The following is a 21,372-nucleotide window of genomic DNA, read 5'->3' on the forward strand; positions in this document are numbered from 1 at the left end:
GATTTACGGCAGAAAGTTGTTCCATAAGATAGTATTCAGGGGAAATATGCAACATGTTGTGTGGGTTTCCAAGGCTGCTAATTGTCCGTAGAACAAAGGTAGCTAGTTTGAGAAGTTCAGCAATGTGCTTCTTCCAGTTCAAGTTTTCATCAGTAGGTACAATTAGAAATTTTGACCATTGTTCCGTGTTTATTGGCTTCTGTTAACGTGTTATTTCAATTGCTAGTATGATGTTATGTGTTGTACAGAACTGAATCTATTGTTTTTTCTAAAAATTAGGTATAGATCCTTTTTTGAGAATCACTTAACAAGTCTTTAAAAACCATCATTAACAATCTCTTCTGTTGCTCTCTCTAAATTGGGATTCATTATAACCCCAACAAAAAATGCTCATTCCGCTTGACGAATTTTCAGTGGCCAGTCTTACATATATAGGAGGAGCAGTAATTAACACAAAATAGAACCGTCTTTTACTTACTCCGTTGTTTCTCTCTAGTCACTAAAATTTTCTCTCTTTTCTACATTGTTTGAATTATTCAGCACAACGTCTTGGATTCTGTTCATTAATTATGGTTGAAACTAATTGTGCGTGTAGCCATCAGTTCCATGAAACTTCAGATTCGAAGAGAGTAATTTGTTGCACGTGAGAAAACGGTTTGGAAAAACCACAAAAATTCCAACTGTATCAATAAGGCCAGCAATATTTGGTGAAGGAATGTATAAATAGCGTTGAGAATTGAGCAATTCGTCTGGAATCATGCAATGATCAAAGTTTGTTGTTTGTTTCTACACTACTCGCTCTGGACACAATCTTTTTCCAGTTTTTTTTTTTTTTTTTTTTTTTTTTTTTTTTTTTTTTTTTTAATAAGACTTCTGTAAGGAAACTGAACTACAATTATTCAAATATTTCTTGACACCTTTCGTATAAACAGTTTTAAAAATTGCATATTTCAATCTGTCTTGAAAAACCCTAGAAAAATAATGTATTACATATAAATAAGAACATTACTTCTTAATTAGAGCATCTTTTCGTATTTCTGTTTGAAATTTCATCAACACCGTATGAGCTTTTGTTGTTTAGAATGTTTATGACTCGGTTATGGGAACAGAAGGTGGAGGAGGAAGGGACGGGGAAAGGAAAGGAAAAGGCAGGGACTAATGATATCAGCTGCATCGGGAATGCGTGTGGAATCAGCGGCGATATGCCAGACCGGGACTCGAGCCCGGGAAATCCTGATGATTAGGCAGTTTTGTTAACCATTGTGCCATCCAGACACAGAGTTTGTTGCAAATAAGTGGACAGTGAGACATTACGAGGAATCAGCGCCGACGAGCGAAAATATGTACCGGATCGGAATTCGAACTCGGGATCTCCTGTCCGCTAGGCAGCTGCGGAAACCACTGCATCATCCGGAACACAGCACAATCGCAACTGCGCGGACTGTCTCGGCAGGCCTCATGGCCTATCCACACTCGCACCTTCTTCAGTACGGATGCACAAATACGTCCGACCTCCTGTGGGAATTTCTGACCAGCGAACGGAAGTGTAATGGACATGTACTGCGGATAGGTAGCGCTAATGGGAGTGTTGATCGGCCATGGGAGGTGCCGACATGGTCTGTGCAGTTACAATGACGTTGTGTTCTGGACATCGGAGTGGTTACTGCACTTGCCCAGCAATCAGTAGATAGCGGGTTCGAATCCGGATTCGGCAGACTTGTCGCATGTCGCCGCTGGTTCCACTGCAGCACAAAGCCGTGGTAAATTTCAACTCACGTATTGTCGTATACAACCACTTGCTCGTCGGAAGATCCATACCCCAAGAATGGGAAGTTACACGAGTAATACCAATATTGTTTCCGTATATCTAGATTCGGTTGATTAACACGTACTCAACATGGATTTATAAAACATCACCCTTGTGAAACACAACTATCTCTTTACTCACATGATTAGTTGAGTACTGTCGACAAGGGAATTCCAAATGTTTCCTGATTTCTAGATTTCCAGTAGGTTTTTGACACCGTACCTCCCAAGCGGCTTGAAATCAAATTACGTGCTTATGGAATATCATGTCACTTATGTGACTGAATTCGTTATTTCCTGTCAGAGATTTCACAGTTCGTAGTAACTGACGGAAAGCCATCGGGTAAAACAAAAGGGATATCTGGCTTTCCCCTGTGCAGTGTGGTGGCCCTCTGCAATTCTTTATTATTATTATTATTATTGGTGCTTTGCCCTCAAAGAGCGCAGTTGGCCTAAACTACAATGCCAATTCCTTTTGCAGCCTTCCTTGCTGCTCAATTTTCCCTCATTCGGTCGCTGTGTTTCTGTTTTCGGTCTTCTGTCCGTGCTTCTTCTCGGCTTCAAGTCTACGGTTTCACCCTGGTTGCCTTTTTTATTTCCCATATTTCTCTAATCTTCCAGCTGTGATCTTGTTTGTGTTCTACGGTCCAATTTATGCCTTTTCGTTTGACACAGTGTATCTCATGTAGTTTACTTTTGTTAAAGATGTTTCTGGATTATATTCTGTCGTTTATTGCGTGTGGGGTGATGTTGAGTTGGTTCAGATCGTTTTCTACCTCTGTCATCCATTTATTGTTTCTAGTGGTTACCCAGTCAAAGATCTGTTTGGTCAGTCTGTGCAGGCGTCCATCGAATTGTAGTTTGCGTTTTCTAATCTTTTCTGCGATTGTATCCGTATGTTTGTATAGTTCCTCTGTAGGTTTCTTGATTAATATTCCACTGCTGTTAGTTGCACCAAACATTTTCCTAAGTATTTTCCGTTCTACTTTTTCTAGTTGTCTGATACGTGTATGCCCTAGGATTAGTGTGGTCTCTGCTGCATATAGTGCTTCGGCGAGCACCACCGTGTCGTAGTGGCGTAGTTTGGCTTTATGTGAGATAGACTTCTTGTTGTAATGATTGCACACTACTTTGTATGCCTTGTCCAGTTTAGTTTTTCTTTCTTCGTTTGAGTCTCAGTTATGTCCGCACATTTGTAGTGTTTCACCGAGATATTTGAAGGTTGCTGTTTTGTAAATCGTGCCGTACTTTGTGTTCAGGGATGAGTATTTGTTCGTGCTCATAAACCGTGTCTTTTCGTAAGACATCTGTAGTGTAGTTTTTGAAGTGATTTCGTGTAGTTTTTCAATAGCTTCTTTTGTTTCGTTTACACCTTTAGTTACAATCGCCAAACCGTCTGCAAAAGCCAGGCATTTCATCTGCAGGTTTCCTAAGGTTATCCCCAGTTGTAATATATCCCATTCTTTTATTATTTTATCTAACAGTAGATTGAAAAGGAGAGGTGAGAGGCCATCGCCTTGTCGGACACCTGTGCGAATTTCAAAGGGCTGTGATAGTTCCCCATAGAACTTTGCTTTGGAGGTCATGAGGTCGTGTTGGTCAAGGTTTGCTCTATGAGAGTCCGTGTTTTATTATTTACTTTGTACTCAGCTACAATTGTGAAGAGAGTTTTCCTGTCGATAGAGTCGTACGCCTTATTGAAGTCGACAAAGGTAATGATCAGGTTCTATTTGTGTTGTGTAATGAGTTTTAGGTTGCAAATTTGTTCCGCACAAGACCGCGCTTTACGGAAGCCAGCTTGGTATTCCCCAATCAGGTGATCGATCTGGCATTCTAGTCTGTTTAGTAGAGCTTTAGAGAGGATCTTTAAGTGACCGGTAGTGGGGATATTTCTGTGTAGTTGTTCGGGTCAGTCTTGTCACCTTTTCTGTGTAGTGGGTGTACCAGGGCAGTTATCCAGTCGTCAGAAAATTTCATGGTCTCCCACACATCCTCCAAGATTCTGTGGATGTCTTTGGTGAGTTCTGGGTATTGTAACTTCCAGATTTCCGCGATGATGCCACCTCCTCTGGTGCTCTACGATTCTTGACTGACTTGATTATTTCTTTAACTTCTTCTAGAGTTGGAGGTTCACTACCTGCTGTTCTATATTTATATAAACAGTTTGAGAGACAATCTGAGCAGACGTCTTTGGTTGTTTGAGGATGATGCTGTCATTTCTCGTCTAGTAAGGTAATCAGAAGATCAAATTAATTGCAAAACGATTTAGGAAAGATATGTTTATGGTGCGAACATTGCAAAACATCCTAAGTAATGAGAGGGTGAGATCATCCACTTGAGTGCCAAAAGGAATCCGTTAAACTTCGGCTACACAGTAAATTAATAAAATCTAAAGGGCAGTATTTCGACTAAATGCCTAGGAATTATAATTACGTAGAACTTAGATTGGAAAGAACACTTAGAAGATGCAACAAATCTACTAAGAAGACTAATTACACTATGCTCTTTTGGAGTACTGCTGTGTAATGTGGGATCCTTACCAGATAGGATTAACGGAGTACATCAAGAACGTTCAAAATAGGCAGCACGTTTTGTACCATCGATGAAGGGAGAAAGGGGTCTCACGGAAATGATAAGTATTTGGGGTGGGCACCTATAGAACAAAGGCGTTGCTCATTGCGGTGGGATCTATTTTCCAAATTTCAGTCACCAAACTTATCCTTCGAATGTGAAAAGATTTTGCTGGCGACGATCTGGGTGACAGGATCATCACAATAAAATATAGAAAATCGGCGTCCGCACGTAATCATACAGTTGTTCGTTTTTCCTCGCGCTGTTGGAGAGTGGAATAATAGAGAATTATTGTAAGGGTGATTCTATGAACCCCCTGGCAGGCACTTATCTGTCATTTGCATAGTAGCCATGTAGATTTAAATGTACAAGAAGTATAAGGTAATTTCTCCTACCACCATATGAATTTCTACCATCCATACAGTTAGTACTGAGAAATAGTGCTTCTAAATTTTAAATTGCTATTGCAACACTTGTAACATTTATAACTGAAAACTGAGGGGCGCATGCAGTACATAACTGACATATGAATTGTTGACCTCCAATTATCATCTACTGCATCCTCTCGGTTTTCGTTATAAATCTTGCCACTATTGTCAAAGCTACTCAGAATTCACATAAAAACATTTTCAGGACTATCTTCATCGTATTAGAGATCTTTATGGTGCTGTGAGAAATTCTTTATTCCCTTTAGTCCGATTTAAAAATTGTGTTAAAATAGTTTTTAACAACTTACTTGCTTCTGTTAGGTCTTACGTGTGTGACGTTTCTCCATGGATTTAACCATGTTTATGAGATTATCATATTTAACGAAACTGCTGTGCCACGAATAAGTACAAGAGTGGATTTGGGAAACTCATCTAAATTTCGCCCAACTATGGCTGAAAGGTGGTATTTAAGGCACTGACTGTGACATCGGATGGCAGGCACGGGAAATGTAGATATTCAACAAATGACTTTGTGAGCCGGATTCACGACACCCCTTGCAGGCGGTCACTATACACATGTGTGAAGTAATCAAGGCAACATAGGCACCGACGTGCTTTGAAGAACCTATGCATTGCAGTTACAACGGCGCCTAGTGACCTATTTGTAGGGGGCGAAGTGAGCAGAGGAAAGTATAATTGGTAAACAGCACTCTACTTGACCCCTGCAAAGGAAATATGTCGGAGGTATAGGAAAAAAGTATAAATAAGGGAGCCCAGAGACTTAAATCAGGTAGTCGTGTCACCCTTCTGTTCGCGGCTATAGCAGGAGACAATGACTATTGTGTAAGTTGTAGGCCAACTATGACGACCTCTGGTGATGTATATCGGCGGCCAACGACCCACTGAAACTATCACTAAACTCCGATGCACTAACGCGCCATACTGCAGCGGGGCAGCACCGATGCGATGAGCGAGATGGATGCTGCCATCCGCTCTCTGGGTGACGTCGTCTGGTGGATTGCAAGCTGCCATCCGCAGTGGCGGGGTCAGGGGGCTAAGTCGCAACTTCCCAGCTAAAGATCGTCTGCGGTCACTGACCTAGCTGCCCTGCGCCTGGCAGCTGCAGCTTCTCACTACCATCATAGTGGACGGCTGTTTCTCTTTGGCGCTCCACATGGGGTCCACGAGTTGAACTTTTTAGCTTGAGGGATGCGTCAGCTGTGTCCCGAGCCACTGGCGCAGCCAACGCACGCGATCGCCATTTAGGAATGGAAGTGACTAGGAGAGATACGTCTGCGAGACTGGGCGACCGGACGGCGACGCAGTAGATTATGGCGATGGCATCGGCACTGACCCACGCACTCAAGCCACGACGCAACATCACCCGTATCAGTGGAAGGCCAGCTGTCTACTTTCGATGCAATAACGTCAGTGACACACTTCAAGGTGTTTGTCGGCACGCTTCGGCGTGAGGCACCCCTCTTCAGCACGTAACACGGCACAATTTTGTACCCTGGCTAAATGCAGCTTAGTGGACTTGGTGGGTGGCAGGAAAGAGAGATTTGTGCGAATTTGTCCAGTATCAGTTTGGAACTCGTGCGAAAGATGACACTGCGGCAACCATGGTATAGGTTACGTGGAATTGGCGATAATAGGGTGGAATCATTGGATACAGCAGTACGGGAGTTTAAGGGGGTGGGGGACTAAATTCAACAAAATGCATGCATGTGTTGTCCTGAATAGGCAAAGGATATTAAGTTGTTCTCAGGCTACACTTCCTCGACAGACATTACTCTAAGATTGATCTTTTGAAAAGTACAATGGAACTAATTGGGACTATAGTTCAGCTGGAGGAAACAAATGCAACTGAGACACTGGTGCAAGGTTTACCTATCGTGGGGATGAAACCAATTAAACTACATCTACATAAGCTTTCAGTAGAGATCGATCAGCTAGATAAAACACCAGCAGATAGAGAGGGTTTCAGTGGACATCGATTTGTTAAGGGAAACATTTTATTTGGCTAAACCGCTCTTAAGCAATGAGGAGTTTGACAGTTCACATTGCTTTGTCCGCAGGAGTTTAGCGCACGAGAATAACATTAATGGGGAACAAATGATTCAGGTTAGTGTGGATAACGTTGGCAGAAAGGAGGTGATTCTGTCAAAGTGTGCAATAACAGCAGTCTGAAAGTCTTGGGAGATGAGGATTCGCATAGATCAAGCCTAGAGGAAAGCCACAATAAAACCGTTGATACGGAAGTGTTACAAGGGAAAGTAGGTCAATAGAAGGACAGTGACCGAATGGCTATGGAGAACTTGTTGTTATTGTTTGTGTTTATCTTATGTACAGTGTTCCTATAATTTAAAGGTTTTGAAGATTCATACTGCCACGGGTTTGTCGCCATTTGAGGTGGTGAACAGCAGGGAAATGCTTTGTCAACTCGACGTTTATATTCCTAAATGAGGACTGGACGGTGAGCCAGTGAGGAAGCCCACCAGGAGAATTATGGAGGTTTGGAGATATAGAAAAGACAAACACGAAAGCTCTAGAATGCCAGGAACACCTGAACACATGCATGGAGACACTGCTGCAACACCGCTTGGGTAATGGTCATTAATCAATATACATCGAAGGGGTAAACGAAGAATTTTTTAACAAAATACCCGGGGACCATACCAGCTCATGCAAATAACCTCACCGGTCAATGTGATGATACAATTCCCCGAAAAACGTCTATTTTGCACGTCAGTCACATAAAACTAGTTAAAGAAATGGTAGAGGGGATACCAAAGTTGCCAACAAGGAGCAGAAAGTTACCAATGGTTAAAAGAAGGAACCTGGAATTTGTGAGCAACGTAAGCCCCATCATGTGCCATATAGGGAAAAGTCGCATAAGTTGTATGACGGTAATTTCTTGGGCCTTTTTGGTTCAGTATATCAGGGAATATGTAGATATTGTTTGCTTGTGGGTCGTGCATAGAAGGAATCATTGTGGTATGTGCAAGTATGGACTGATATGCGGACAAGTGGAGCAAATTTCTTTCTGCTGGAAGTAAATGGAACGAGTTGTGAAGAGGACCTTGTGCCAGTCCGAATGTACTTCAGAGGATGGGTACACATTAGTTATACTCCTACACATTGGTCATACTCCGTATTCACACTGGGAACAGTGTGGTTGAATTGCTAGGAACGAGGCAGACTTATACGATCGAAAAAACTCGAGCTTCCGGAAAGTGGAATAAACATTAATGCCACGACTTGTGAGGTAATCTGGACGGATTTCGTCTTCCGCTACCATTACAGGCTCAACTGTTATGACACTGCCGTGGAATACGTTGTATTGGCCAGAATGATTTCTGACAGTACTACCCATCCAAAATTTAAAGTACTTAAATGACGCACTCAGTCCACAGCTTTTGAAGCCCGTGGACAGGGGGAATTTCGATGGAAGAAATATGGCTGCATGTATATGATTTCTAGAAAGAAGAGGAGCACACAGTATTAGATGTGAGCATACCGGCCACTAGTTTTGACGTGTCCCTAGCAGGTATGTGTACTGTATTTCTGTGTAAGATGCAAGAGGTCAAGGATGTGGACATATTATCACACCAGGTCCAAGTAGAATCGTTCACCCGAATTGGTGGGGGAAGCAATTACTTTAAAGGTATTAATTACCTGGTATGACTAGTGTTACATGGAATTAATACAGTGTGAGCAAAAGTCCTGTATGGTGAATTCTGGAGATTGTCTTCAGTATGTAATTTATTAGAATTAAGGTAGTTGAGTGAGAGCATGATGGTAAGGAATCGGGACTAATCTTCTTCGAAGGCTGCACTACGATTAAGTGCAGGTGTGGATTTGGGGAATTCTTGTAAATCTTGTGCAGCTATGGCTAGAAGATAGTAGTCAAGGGACGACTGACACATCAGATGACAGGCGCGGGCAATGTTGGTGTTTATCAAACGATACTGTGAGCCAGGTTTACGACACCACTCGTAAGTGAGAAGGCATGTCGTTGGGTTGGGTTGTTTTGGGGAAGGAGACCAGACAGCGAGGTCATCGATCTCACGGGATTAGGGAAGGACGGGGGCCGTGCCCTTTGAAAGGAACCATCCCGGCATTTACCTGGAGCGATTTAGGGAAATCACGGAAAACCTAGATCAGGATGTCCGGACGCGGGATTGAAGCGTCGTCCTCCCGAATGCGAGTCCTGTGTCTAACCACTGCGCCACCTCGCTCGGTGAGAAGGCATGTCCTGGTGGGCATTGTGTACATGTGTGAAGTAATCAGGGCAGCACATGGCACTGACGTGCGCTGCAGTTGAACGGCGCCTAGTGACGCTGTAGGCGCAAATGTGGGCACAGGAAACCTGACGTTGTACTTACTACAGGGCACTCCACCCTTCTCTCCGGAGGAAATACGTCAGAGGCATAGGGAGAAGGCATATAAAAAGTGACCCCATAAGCGCAAATCATGCAGTCGTGACGCCAATCTGTCCATGGCTAGAACCAGAGAGAATGACCTTTGCTTTGCAGGCCAATAAGGACAACATCAGGTGCAGAATATCGGTGGCTAACCAGTCCACTGAAACTACTACCAAGGACACGCCACAGCTGTGGTGGGGTGGGACGCACTGCCACGAGAAGCGAGAAGGTCGGTGGCATCTGCTGCCTGGGTGACATCTTCTGGCAGAAAGCAAGCTGCTGTCTGCAGGGGGTAAGGGGACAAGCGCGTGATCTCATGGCCTCCCGAGTGCTGAGCTGTCTGAGGACACTGATCGGAAATTCTAAGACATACTACAGCGACAGTGGGTGGTTAATTCTTTCGGCGCTCAACATTGGTCCAAGTGTTGTGCTTTTGGGAGCAGTCAGCTGTATCACGGTCTACCGGCGCAGCCAACATATGCGGCCGCCAGTTAGCCATTACATGAGCAGGCACGCTATGCCTGCAAAGGTGGGTAACAGGATGGCGATGCACCGGATTCCAGCATTGCCATTCGCGTTGACCCACGCTTGCACAACAAGCGGCACTAGCACCAGAAACAGCAGAAGGCCACCTGTGTATCTTTGATCCAATAAAGTCAATGACACACTTGCTGGTGTTTCTTTGCACGCTTTGGCGTAAGACACTCCCCTTCCCCAAAACATGCCGCTCGGTCTTGCTATCATATTACAAACGCTGAGCTCAGAGGGGTTTTAACAAGACTTTTTACTTGTTGCTCCACCTGTGTCACAAATACTGTTCACATATATTGCACACATCACGTCCCACTCGTTTGTCCATCTCCTCTTCCTCACATTCCCCTCCTCATCTCTCTCTTCAGTCCTGTTTGTCTGCCTGGACAACATGTCGTCCCATCATGGCAGCCAAAATGCCAGTTGTTACCAAACTTCTTCACCTTCCACGCACACCCAAACCGAACAAACCACAAGAAAACGAGATAACGTAGCTTTGCCATCCATTTCAGAGCTATGTTACAATTTCTAGTCTGTGGCTCATAGGGAAATGAGTTTCAATTCAGTTGCTAACATTGTGCTGACCAGACAGAAAGACAAGATAGTGGCCTAATAAAAAGTATTAAAAAATACTTGGACATGTACGTTGGGGATGTAGCAGAGAGCGGCAGACATATTATCATGATGTTAAGATTTGGTGAATTTGTTCTTGCTCTGCGGTGACTGCACACATGAGAAGACTTACTATTTTCTCATATACATAATTGGACTAATACTTCTTAGCAGGTACGCAAAATTAGTGATTAGAAACCATAGTCTTCCTGGTGATTCGGCTGAGCCCACGTTTTCTTCTGTCTGGTGTTCTTTCATGCATTCTCTTGCTCAATAACCTACATATCTGCATCTACATACATACTCCAAACCCACCGTACAGTACGGGGTGGAGTGCACGTTTTACCACCTCTATAGTCGGCGACGGTATTAATGACCTCTGGTCCAAAGATCACTAAAAATGCTGAGATGTCAGCTAAAGTAGCACAGGCAACTTGGGAACGTCGCAGAACGGCTCACCTGTACCTGCCTCATGCGTGAGGAGCGAATAAACTTTAAAAATAAAGTTCCTTGTCTGTCTGTGGAACACTGAATCCTTCTTCGCGTTTGAGCCGTTATCAAAAATTTAACAGAATACACAGAATACCACAGAAATCAACCGTATTCTCCGGCACGTAAAACACGTTAGAACGCTCAAATATAGCGAAAGTTTGCACACTACGGAATGCGGAAACAGACTGAGCGCAGATCTGCTACTTGAGCCACTGTCTATTGCGCATCCCCGTCCCTGAGGCCATAAACGCTTTGGTGGACTATAGTAATCTTCCCTTTTACTGCAATCACAAAACTTATACAGCGACGTAAAAACGACTACCTATATACCTTTGTGTGAGGTCTAATTTCTCTTATCATATGTTTATGGTCATTACATTGATCGTTCGACAATATGCTTCATATGGCAGTTCTCTGAATTTTCTCAAAATAAACTACACCTTCCCTACGTGATATGAGATTTGAGGTCCCGAAAAAATTGTTCAAATGACTCTGAGTACTATGGGACTAACATCAGAGGTCATCAGTCCCCCAGACCTTAGAACTACTTAAACCTAACTAACCTAAGGACATCACACACATCCATGCCCGAGGCAGGATTCGAACCAGCGACCGTAGCGATCGCGCGGTTCCAGACTGTAGCGCCTAGAACCGCTCAGCCACCCCGGAGCTCTCGAAACATCTCCTTAATACTAGCGTCTTAAAATTGTTCAAACCCGCGTCCAGTTATCCTGATTTAGATTTCCAATGATTTCCCTAAATCACTCCATGAAAATGCTGAGAAAGGGCACAGCTGATTTCCTTCTCCATCACTTAGTCCGAGCTTATGATGCGTCTCTAATGACCTCAGTGGCGATGGAAAGTTAAACCCAATCCTCCTTCCTTCCTTCTTACTTGCGTCTTTATAAAACCTACCGGTAACAAATGTAGCAGCTGGCCTCCGAATTTAATCCGACCTGCCGGGTATCTTAGACACGTGATGAATGTTCGCGAATGGTTCACAATAGAGTCCTGTATGCTGTCTTCTTTATAGCTGAAAACGACTGAAACTTCACGAAAACTCTCCCAATAAATCTCAGTCGAGCATTCGTCACAACCACACCTAGATTCTTAATCGGCCTGACTGTATCATGTAGCACGCAGCTAGTACGGTATTCACCAATCGTGGGATTGATTTTCCTACTCATCTGCATTAACATACACAACAGAAAACATCCCAAGAACACACTTAATGACGAAGCAGAGAGAGTTGCAATCAACTATTTTTGAATCTTCTGAACAGTATTCGAAGATCCACTGTAGGTTTTACCATTATCCATTTTTGGGTAACTTAAATCATGAAAACAGCTCCAAAATCACCAAACTGAAACATTAATAAATAAATGTACTGACATGGAGGTTGATTAAATTTTTATAATTTATATTCTTTATTTTTCGCAGGTCATTTATTCTTAAGCTAAAAGGTTGTATATATTTTACTATTTATGTATATCTTATCTGTAATATTGATTCGATATGTAAGCTGATAATGAATGCTCTTTGACTTACAAGTCAATGTATCTCTACATCTGTAGAAGCTCTGGATTGTTTATGTTGTGCTTGTGTGACACCAAACGATGAATATTTATGGCGACTCTCGGGGTTCTTTCTGGTGGAACGTACAATAAGTAGCTTTATTATGGTTTAAAAATTGTAATTCGAATATGGCAATAAGTTACCGGGTGGTGATTACACCTTATTTGCAGTGATTTGAAACTCAAAGCAGACAACCGGCTTCATCAACCCAATAAAAACGTAATGCAATGCTCTGATGCACCTCAAAAAGTGGGTATAAGCCTCTCGTCATGGGAGAAAACATAAAGCGACTGATGTAGATAATTGTTTAATTTATCTCTTATTTCATATAAGTCACAGTTTCTAAACCACAGTTCAGCATGGACTACATAGTTTTATGTCTTGTCATACTGTATTCACTCATTGCTAATTGCAGTCTGAAGAGATATCAAATTTTGGGATAGCATATTCCTACGTTTCACCTGCCATTTCAGAGAGACTGGCACCTTTTCTGTTGTATTAATATGGACGACGACATAAACGGGCCAATCTAGGTGTCAAACAGAGAACGTATGCATGCATCATGGAGCACAGCGCTGTTATGATCACGAAACACTTTTTTCCACTGTATATAACGATGTACATGTAGAAGAAATCCTCGTTCTTGGTAATCGATAATGTGGAATTAAACACACTGCTTCTTGTTCATGGTAAATTAAATGACTGTTGCCAAGTCGCAGTATGTAAAATACCTCCTAAAAATCAAAGGACCACTTCCGGCTAAAATATAGCAGCCATATAATCTCGTTGGGTCGTCGACGTACTGAATGCATTGCATCATCAGGAAAGAGGACAAGTCGTGACTCGTAAGACCGCGCTACTCGCATCTTATCATCTATTCTGTTTTTCATATTTTATTTGGCACCCTAAAGACGCACTTTTAATCTGCCTCTGTGAGAAATGGACGTTTCTGAATTACCCTATCACACAATAGCATACATTTCGTGCAGTTTCCCTTGCAATGCTCCCATGGGATCTGCATACATCGAGAGCAGCAGTTCCCGTCTGGTTTGCTGGCAAGCATGATACGTGACTGCAGACACTGCCGGCTACGACCTTTTCATGGCCACAGTTATTCGGTAGCGAGTGTTACGCCATTCGTTGTAGACACATTGTACAGGCCACACAGAGCCACAACGGAACTTTGTATCGACATCTGACATAAAATCCTTAGATATTTTTGTCGTATGTAAAGTATCTGTGCAAAATCGAGAGAAACTACTAAACACAGTGAGCTGTCCGTGGCGATGTTCCCACCATCATGTATATTACACTCTGTTTTTAACGTTATTCTACCTCACTACGTTAATTTAAATTACTACTGTCACTGAGTTGCTGCTTTGCCTGACTGTGACCGGCGCTAGCAGTGCATATCGATATATCCCCTCTCGTAGTATATTTGCTCGACTGCTGTTGCTTCCCGGTCGTTGTCTGCCTTAAGGAAGTTCGGGTCGCGAGTTCGGGCTGCCAGTCAGTTGGAACGCGTCTGGAGCGCAGTCCGGACCCGCCAGTCGGGGAGTTGCAATACGGCAGTAGTGCAGTCGGGTTGGAGCAGTGACGTCTGTGTCAACATGGATCGCCCGACCATTGCCGCCACGCATCAGTTGAGACGCGCCACGGTCTTGGTGGATCGTCGGTCGGTCGTCCTACCGGACGACACATTTTGCCTCGCCGATCGTTCATGAGTCGGCTGTGTGTGTGTGCATCAACTCCCAAATTGTCTTCATGCGTGTTTACTTACTGTTGTGTATTGTTCGGGTCTTCGTGCAAGTGTTTGTCAGTGAAGTGCCGGCAGAAGTGCCAACACCGTGTTGTTTGAGGAAGCCGAAATGCACGCTATAAGTTCACGCAGGCTGGCGTGAGGTCTGAAACAGGACACGTAATGAATGCTACAAAGAAAAGTACATAGCTGCTGGAATACTTAACTTTAATCCACAATTGGTGAACATCGGTCTTGTTGATACAGTATTATCATCTCAATATAACTTGGTGATGGCGCCTTGCTAGGTCGTAGCAATTGACTTAGCTGAAGGCTATGCTAACTATCGTCTCGGCAAATGAGAGCGTAATTCTCAGTGAACCTTTCCTAGCAACGTCGGCTGTACAACTGGGGTCGAGTGCTAGTAAGTCTCTCTAGACCTGCCGTGTGGCGGCGCTCGGTCTGCAATCACTGATAGTGGCTACACGCGGGTCCGACGTATAGTAGCGGACCGCGACCGATTTAAAAGGCTACCACCTAGCAAGTGTGGTGTCTGGCGGTGACACCACAGTCAGGTTGCGTGTGTAGTTGGTGTTATTTCCACTGACGACTATTTCAGATGTTGTCGGCATTTTGCGGGAGTCGGTCGGTTCCTATGGACCAGGGAAGTTATCGCCGCGAGGTGGTGCAGTCGGCTGGGTCCGCTGGCGGTCCCTGACCAGTGTCGGAGCGTGTGTGGAGCTGTCCGATCGCTATGAGCTTAGCTTCATGGTTCACTGACCCAGGACGTCAAAGTTGAGTGGTGCTTTGAAGTACTCAAGCCACATCCATTCATGTTGTGGGGTTCGTTTCGGTGGTTCGCTGTTGGGGAAGTTTTCCTGTGAGCAACAACGAGTGTGTCTATTGCTGAAATTTAGCCGCCATGCTGTGCAGTTAATAATATTGGCTGACTACAATTCAAGTTTGCCAGCGGAATTTTCTGCCTTGTGGCCGTTAGTGTTGTGGTCACCTGCCATGGCCACTGACTTAAATTCAGGCAGTGTTCCTTTTGGGTGAAGTTAACTATATTACCGTATTTCAAATTCAAGTGTACCAGGAGAATTTTCTGCCTTGTGGTCGTTAGTGTTCCGGTTACCTGCCCTGGCCACTAACGTAATTTCAGCCAGCGCCCTTTCCTCACCTGTTGTTGCTGTCCAATGTCGTGTGCAGTTTTAACAGCTAATACATATTTCATTGTGGATAATCACGTTCATAAATTTTAGGTATGAGTTTTCATGTCCCGATTGGTGGCAAGCAAGACGTTTTGTCGGTCGGTCCATGGCTGTCCCCTGGTTGGGTTCCGACGGATCAAGTGTAGTTGGGCTCACCACCTGTCTCATCTAAGTGAACGATCTTGAAAATCTTGTTGTGGGCCTTCAGCTGTTTCTATTGCATCTTGTATATATTTGTTCTATCTACTTTGACTTGAGGCTTTCCACCTAGCTGTGATATATATATATATGTATATATATATATATATATATATATATATATATATATATTATTGGTTATTTTAACTGCATTGTTGTTTGATTTTTTAAGATTTCTGGTGTGGAGGCCTTCAGCCATGAAAGAATTGCATTTTGAAACTCATAGTTGTAAAGGTTTGGCTATGTGCCCTTTTGGTTGTAAATGTGTTATTAAATTACAATGAATTACAATTTTAAGATGAAACTGACCCCAACCTTATTTGTCCCTTTCCACAGCCCTGATCACCCGTCCTGCTCAGCGGGTTTAGCGGACGTATCACACAGTTTTCCGAAAATCTTTCGCCAAAGAAGACGAACTAAATATGCCAGAAAATTGAGTCTAGAACAACTGCTAAGGTGAATCAATTACAAGTAGGTATCCTTTTTTGTGTAGGGAAGCAGCTTAATGCGCTTAATAAAGGCAAGTCTTCCGATCCAGACAGCATACGAGTTAGGTTAATTTGAGTATGCTGATCTCCGAAAATCTTTCGCCAAACAAAATGAACTAAATATTACAGAAAATTGAGCCTAGAACAACTACTAACGTGAATCAATTAGAAGTAGGTATCCTCAGTGTTGCGAAGCAGCTTAATGCGCTCAATGAACTGCAAGTCTTCCAATCCAGATAGCATACGAATGCCAAAAGAATGAAAGTTTTCACATGTCCCGACAGTATTCATGAAAGGAAACAGTTGTAGTCCACTGAATTACAGATCCATATCACTGACGTCGATCTGGAGTAGGATTTTGGAACATTCACTTTTTCCAAACATTACCTGGAAGTAATGGCCACACAGCACGGATTCATAAAATATCAATCTTGCGATAAACATCTAGCTCTTTATTCATAAGAAGTAATGAAAACTATCGACAGGGGATCTCAGATTAATTCCACATTTCTAGATTTCCAGAACACCTTCGACAAGGTTCCTCACAAGCTAATTCTAATGAAAATTGAGTGCTTATAGGGTATAGATCCATCGTGCGACTGGATTCGTGATGTTCTAACACGAAGGTGACAGTGCGTCAAAAACGATGGAAAATCATCCAGTAAACCAGAAGTGATTTTTGGTGGTCGCAAGGAAGTGTTATAGGCCTTCAGCTGGGGTTAATATAAGTAAACGAATTAGGAGACAATCTGGGCAGCCCTCTTACATTGTCTGCGGATGATCCTGTCGTTTACCGTCTATTAATGTCATCAGAAGATCAAAACGAGTGGCAAAATGACTTAGAAATGATATCTCTATAGTGTAAAAAGTAGTAGTTATCTTTGAATCAGGGAAAATAGGAAGTGATGCACATGACAACGAAAACAAATCCATTAATTTTCCGTTAGACGATAAATCACACATACTTAGCCCTAACATAAAGAACGCGTTTTTCATGACGCACTTTTGCAGGGAGGGTAGAGGGAAGGGGATACTTTCTGCATGCCCCAAATTTTTTTTTAAAATGCATATTTCGTTACGTTTTGTTGACTTTTGTACACAACATACATCCTAAAGTGATTTGTAAGTGAGTCCTTGAACCTGGTAATACTGAATATAAGATTCTATGGGGAAAGTGACATGTACTACTAAAGAATTAAATTCTTGGGTTAACTGAAAAACCAAAATAAAAAATTCTGGGATCGGGTAGAACATTTCATTAAAAAAGAAAATTATTTGTTTCAAGACTTTTAAACATAAAGTAACTGATTTTATTAGAATATTTTCATAAACCCCCTACATCTGTTATTACGATGGTATGTTGTCATTTCAAGCAAATACCTAGCAACTGCAATTAATAACAACCTAAAATGTAATGGTCACATGGAAGATGTTGTGCAGCAGGTAAATCAGAGACTGCCTTTTATTGCCAGAACACTTAGAAGATGTAATAGGTCCACCAAAGGCCGGCCAGAGTGGCCGAGCGGTTAAAGGCGCTACAGTCTGGAACCGCACGACCGCTACGGACACAGGTTAGAATCCTGCCTCGGGCATGGATGTGTGTGATGTCCTTAGGTTAGTTAGGTTTAAGTAGTTCTAAGTTCTAGGGGACTTATGACCACAGCAGTTGAGTCCCATAGTGCTCAGAGCCATTTGAACCATTTTTATCCACCAAAGGGGTGCATACAGTACGCTTGTTCTTCCTCTGCTGGAGTACCTAGTGCCAAAATGTAACCTGTTTTTTCCCTGGTAGAGTATTGCTGAGCAGAATGGGATCCTTTCGAGTTAGGACTGACGGAGGATATCGAAAAAGAAAAAAGGACAGCTCGTTTCGTATTATCACAAAATAGGGGTGCGAGTATGAAACAAAAACAAACAAACACCGTCCGAACAGGCCTTAAAGACCCAAGGGTACCGACCGGCCGCCGTCTCATCCTCAGCCTCAAAGCGGCACCGGATGCAGATACAGAGGCGCATGTGGTCAGCACACTGCTCGCCAAGCCGTTGTCAGCTTTTCTGACCGCCGCCGATACTTCTCAATGGCTCGTCGATTGGCTGTGTGCACCCTGCTTGCCAACAGCACTCGACAGATCCGGACCGTGTCCCATCCAAGTACTGTCCAAGCACGACTTCGGTGATCTGACGGGAACCGACGCTACCTCTTCGCAAGGCCATCGGTAGAGAGAGTATCCCGGATATGCTACGTGAGTTGGAGTGACAATCCTTAAAACGAAGGCGTGCTTTTTTTTGTTTTGTTTTGTTTTTTGCGAGATCTTTTCTCAAAGTCTGAATCACTAACCTTCTCCTCAGAATATGAAAATATTTTGCCATCACCAACACACATAGAGAGAAATAATTAACCTAACGAAAAAGAGGAATCACAGCTCGTACAGAAGGACATATGTATGCATTTTTCCCAGGCGTAGTTAGAGAGTGGAATGGCAGGAAATAGTCTTAAGGTGGTTCGAAGAACCCTCTGCCTGGCACTTAAGTGTGAATTACAGAGTAGCGACACAGATGCTGATACACCAACATATCGGACAATTTTATTCACGTTAGCGCTGAGATAAAGTGGAATATAGAGTAATTTTGATGGTACAGGTAGCACTTCACCTTCACTTGTGGTTAACACTTTATCAGTGTCTTAAAGTATTTCCACAACGTCGCTCATTCAATCTAACGGTGACGAGTCTTTTCGAGTTAAATATTGTTCACGAGATTGGTGAAAATGATAACTATCTAGCAAAACAGGACATTAGCCAGTTGAGAGCAGAGTTCTCCTACAAATTACCGGTAAGTGGGAAAAGCCCACTTACTGAAAGCGTCCTTAAGCTTAATTACTCCAGTGAATACGATTATGATAATTAATTACTCACCCCAGACCTCTCCTGATCGATTCGCTATTAAATCATTCGCCCTGCACGAGTTTCTCAACACTTGCCTTAATGGATACATTAGAAGCTTTAGATGAGTGGTAAGTGGAAAGTTGTAAATATCCATTCGAAATAGTAATGTCACGTAATGTATTTTGCAAGTAATGTATCGTTTGTTGGCAGATGCATGCTTGCGGTCTTGATCATCACTGAAATTACCGCGTCCAAGTACCTTAGCATGCCGCTAGATACACCACAACAAAAGGCGCAGCTTATTGCTAAAATGGAGCTCTGTCAGACTTGCGGCACTATGCTCACGAATTTTTCACGAAGTTCATAGAGCTGTTCCTAAATTTTCCGTTCTTACCACAAGTAAACTCGATCGATTACAGCAACCGAGACAAGAAAAATGAGTCATACGCTATTTTGGTTAAAATGCACTAGAAAGTGGATCTCGAAACAACAAAAGAATTGATTACCATAAGCTCAACTCATATCGAATAGTTGACCGGAAAGAGAATGCGAAAATGTAAGAGTGCATGTGACCTGGAGCTGGAACGAAATACTTATCAATTTATTAACCGCCGTGTTGTATTTCAATATACTTTCCTTCTTGAATGCTGCAAACCAACATTGAAGAAGGTAACGGTCAAGTTAAGAAGATTCTGAGAAAAGAAGCACTTAATAAAATTTATTATTTAATACAATCCATATTGCTGCTATAGTAGTTTAATGAAGATGGCGTTTAGGCGGAATGAACCCATCACAACGAATAACTCATCAAACTACAATGGCAGATGCAAAGAAGATTATGAAAAAAAGAAGCGGTTAATAAAATTCATTGTGTAATACAATCCAATTCCCTTTTAATTTTCATGGTCAGCAACCACTTTGAGTTGTTATGGGTAGTATTATAAATATAATGTGTTCTGTAACGTTTTGTACGTTACACTGAAGTTATACGGTATTTGCAACATAATGGAGCTAGCAGCCAAGATAGTAAGTAACACATTAGAGACAAAAGTAATGATTGCAGTGAATTTTTGTGATTAATGTCCAGTTGTTTGAAGCACGATATCTACATTTCTTTGATACGACAAGTAAACACCCGTTTGAACTGCATCGTTTTATGTACATTTTCAGTTAGGCGATAGTATTTGTTTTACATCTTTTCCCTAATACCACAGAATCATGCTCTATATTTTCTGCATCGAGTATATTAGATGATACACAGTTTTAGAGTAGTCTCATTAAGAAATTGTGCAATACACAGAAAGCTGTAAATAAGATTTCAGCACTTGTTAGTTCCTAATTAAGAGCTGTTCGCAAAATTCGAAAAGGAGATGCCATTATTCCAAACGTGTTTTCAACGACACGCCGAGCTCTTGACCAACGATAATTAATAAATCGAGTACCACGGGTTATGATGCTTCCAGGATGTGACTCCAGAAAATCAGATCGTATTAGAAAGGCTTCATCATCGACAATCAGGTACAAAGGTATTCAGTTACTATTTGAAACTATCTCTGCTTTAGGAATCTTGGGGCTATCTCGTGTGCTATAATTTGTATTTCTGACGATTCGTCCATCCCAAATCCAGCCATTTGTTCCAACATGAAAGTAGTTAAATTCACAATTAGCGTTGGCAATGGCCATGAGTACCACTCTGTAGGTGGTTTAGTAATTGAAATAATACGAACAACTTTGCCCTGGTGGTACGATTCTCATAGCACCGAAGCAATAGGGAAACTACCATTACCTGCTTCATTCTTCAACTCAGTGTGATATCTGTACATTACTTTTCGTTCTTTGGAAACTGAAAAAAGAAAGACTTTTCGTTTTTTGTTTTGTGCCATTGATAAAAATATTTGTTTCATTTTATTCAGTAGGAAGATGAAGAAGAAACAGTAAGAGTAGAGGAATCGCAAACAGAGATTGTATTCCCACATTAGCCGGCCAGTGTGACTGTGCGGTTCTAGGCGCTTCAGTCTGGAACCGCGTGACCGCTACGGTCGCAGGTTCGAATCCTGCCTCGGGCATGGATGTGTGTGATGTCCTTAGGTTAGTTAGGTTTCATTAGTTCTAAGTTCTAGGCGACTGATGACGTAGGAAGTTAAGTCGCATAGTGCTCAGAGCCATTTGAACCGTTCCCACATTATCTGACACCACGAAAGGGAAGAGCAGTAAAAGAACAAAAACTGCATTAAGCTGCGACGCACCACAGTCCAGTAGCCATTCTTCGATCAAGGGGAAGAGAAACCGCTTTACTCCAGCTACAGAAGTGCTTAAATACCTTTAGAGAAAATATTCCGACGATGAAATTGATACTTTCGGGAAACGTATATTAATGATAATACTTTTGAAGCCAAAAAGGGAGTATTAA

The sequence above is a fragment of the Schistocerca serialis genome, chromosome 7, assembly GCF_023864345.2.
Source record: "Schistocerca serialis cubense isolate TAMUIC-IGC-003099 chromosome 7, iqSchSeri2.2, whole genome shotgun sequence".
NCBI lineage: Eukaryota > Metazoa > Arthropoda > Insecta > Orthoptera > Acrididae > Schistocerca > Schistocerca serialis.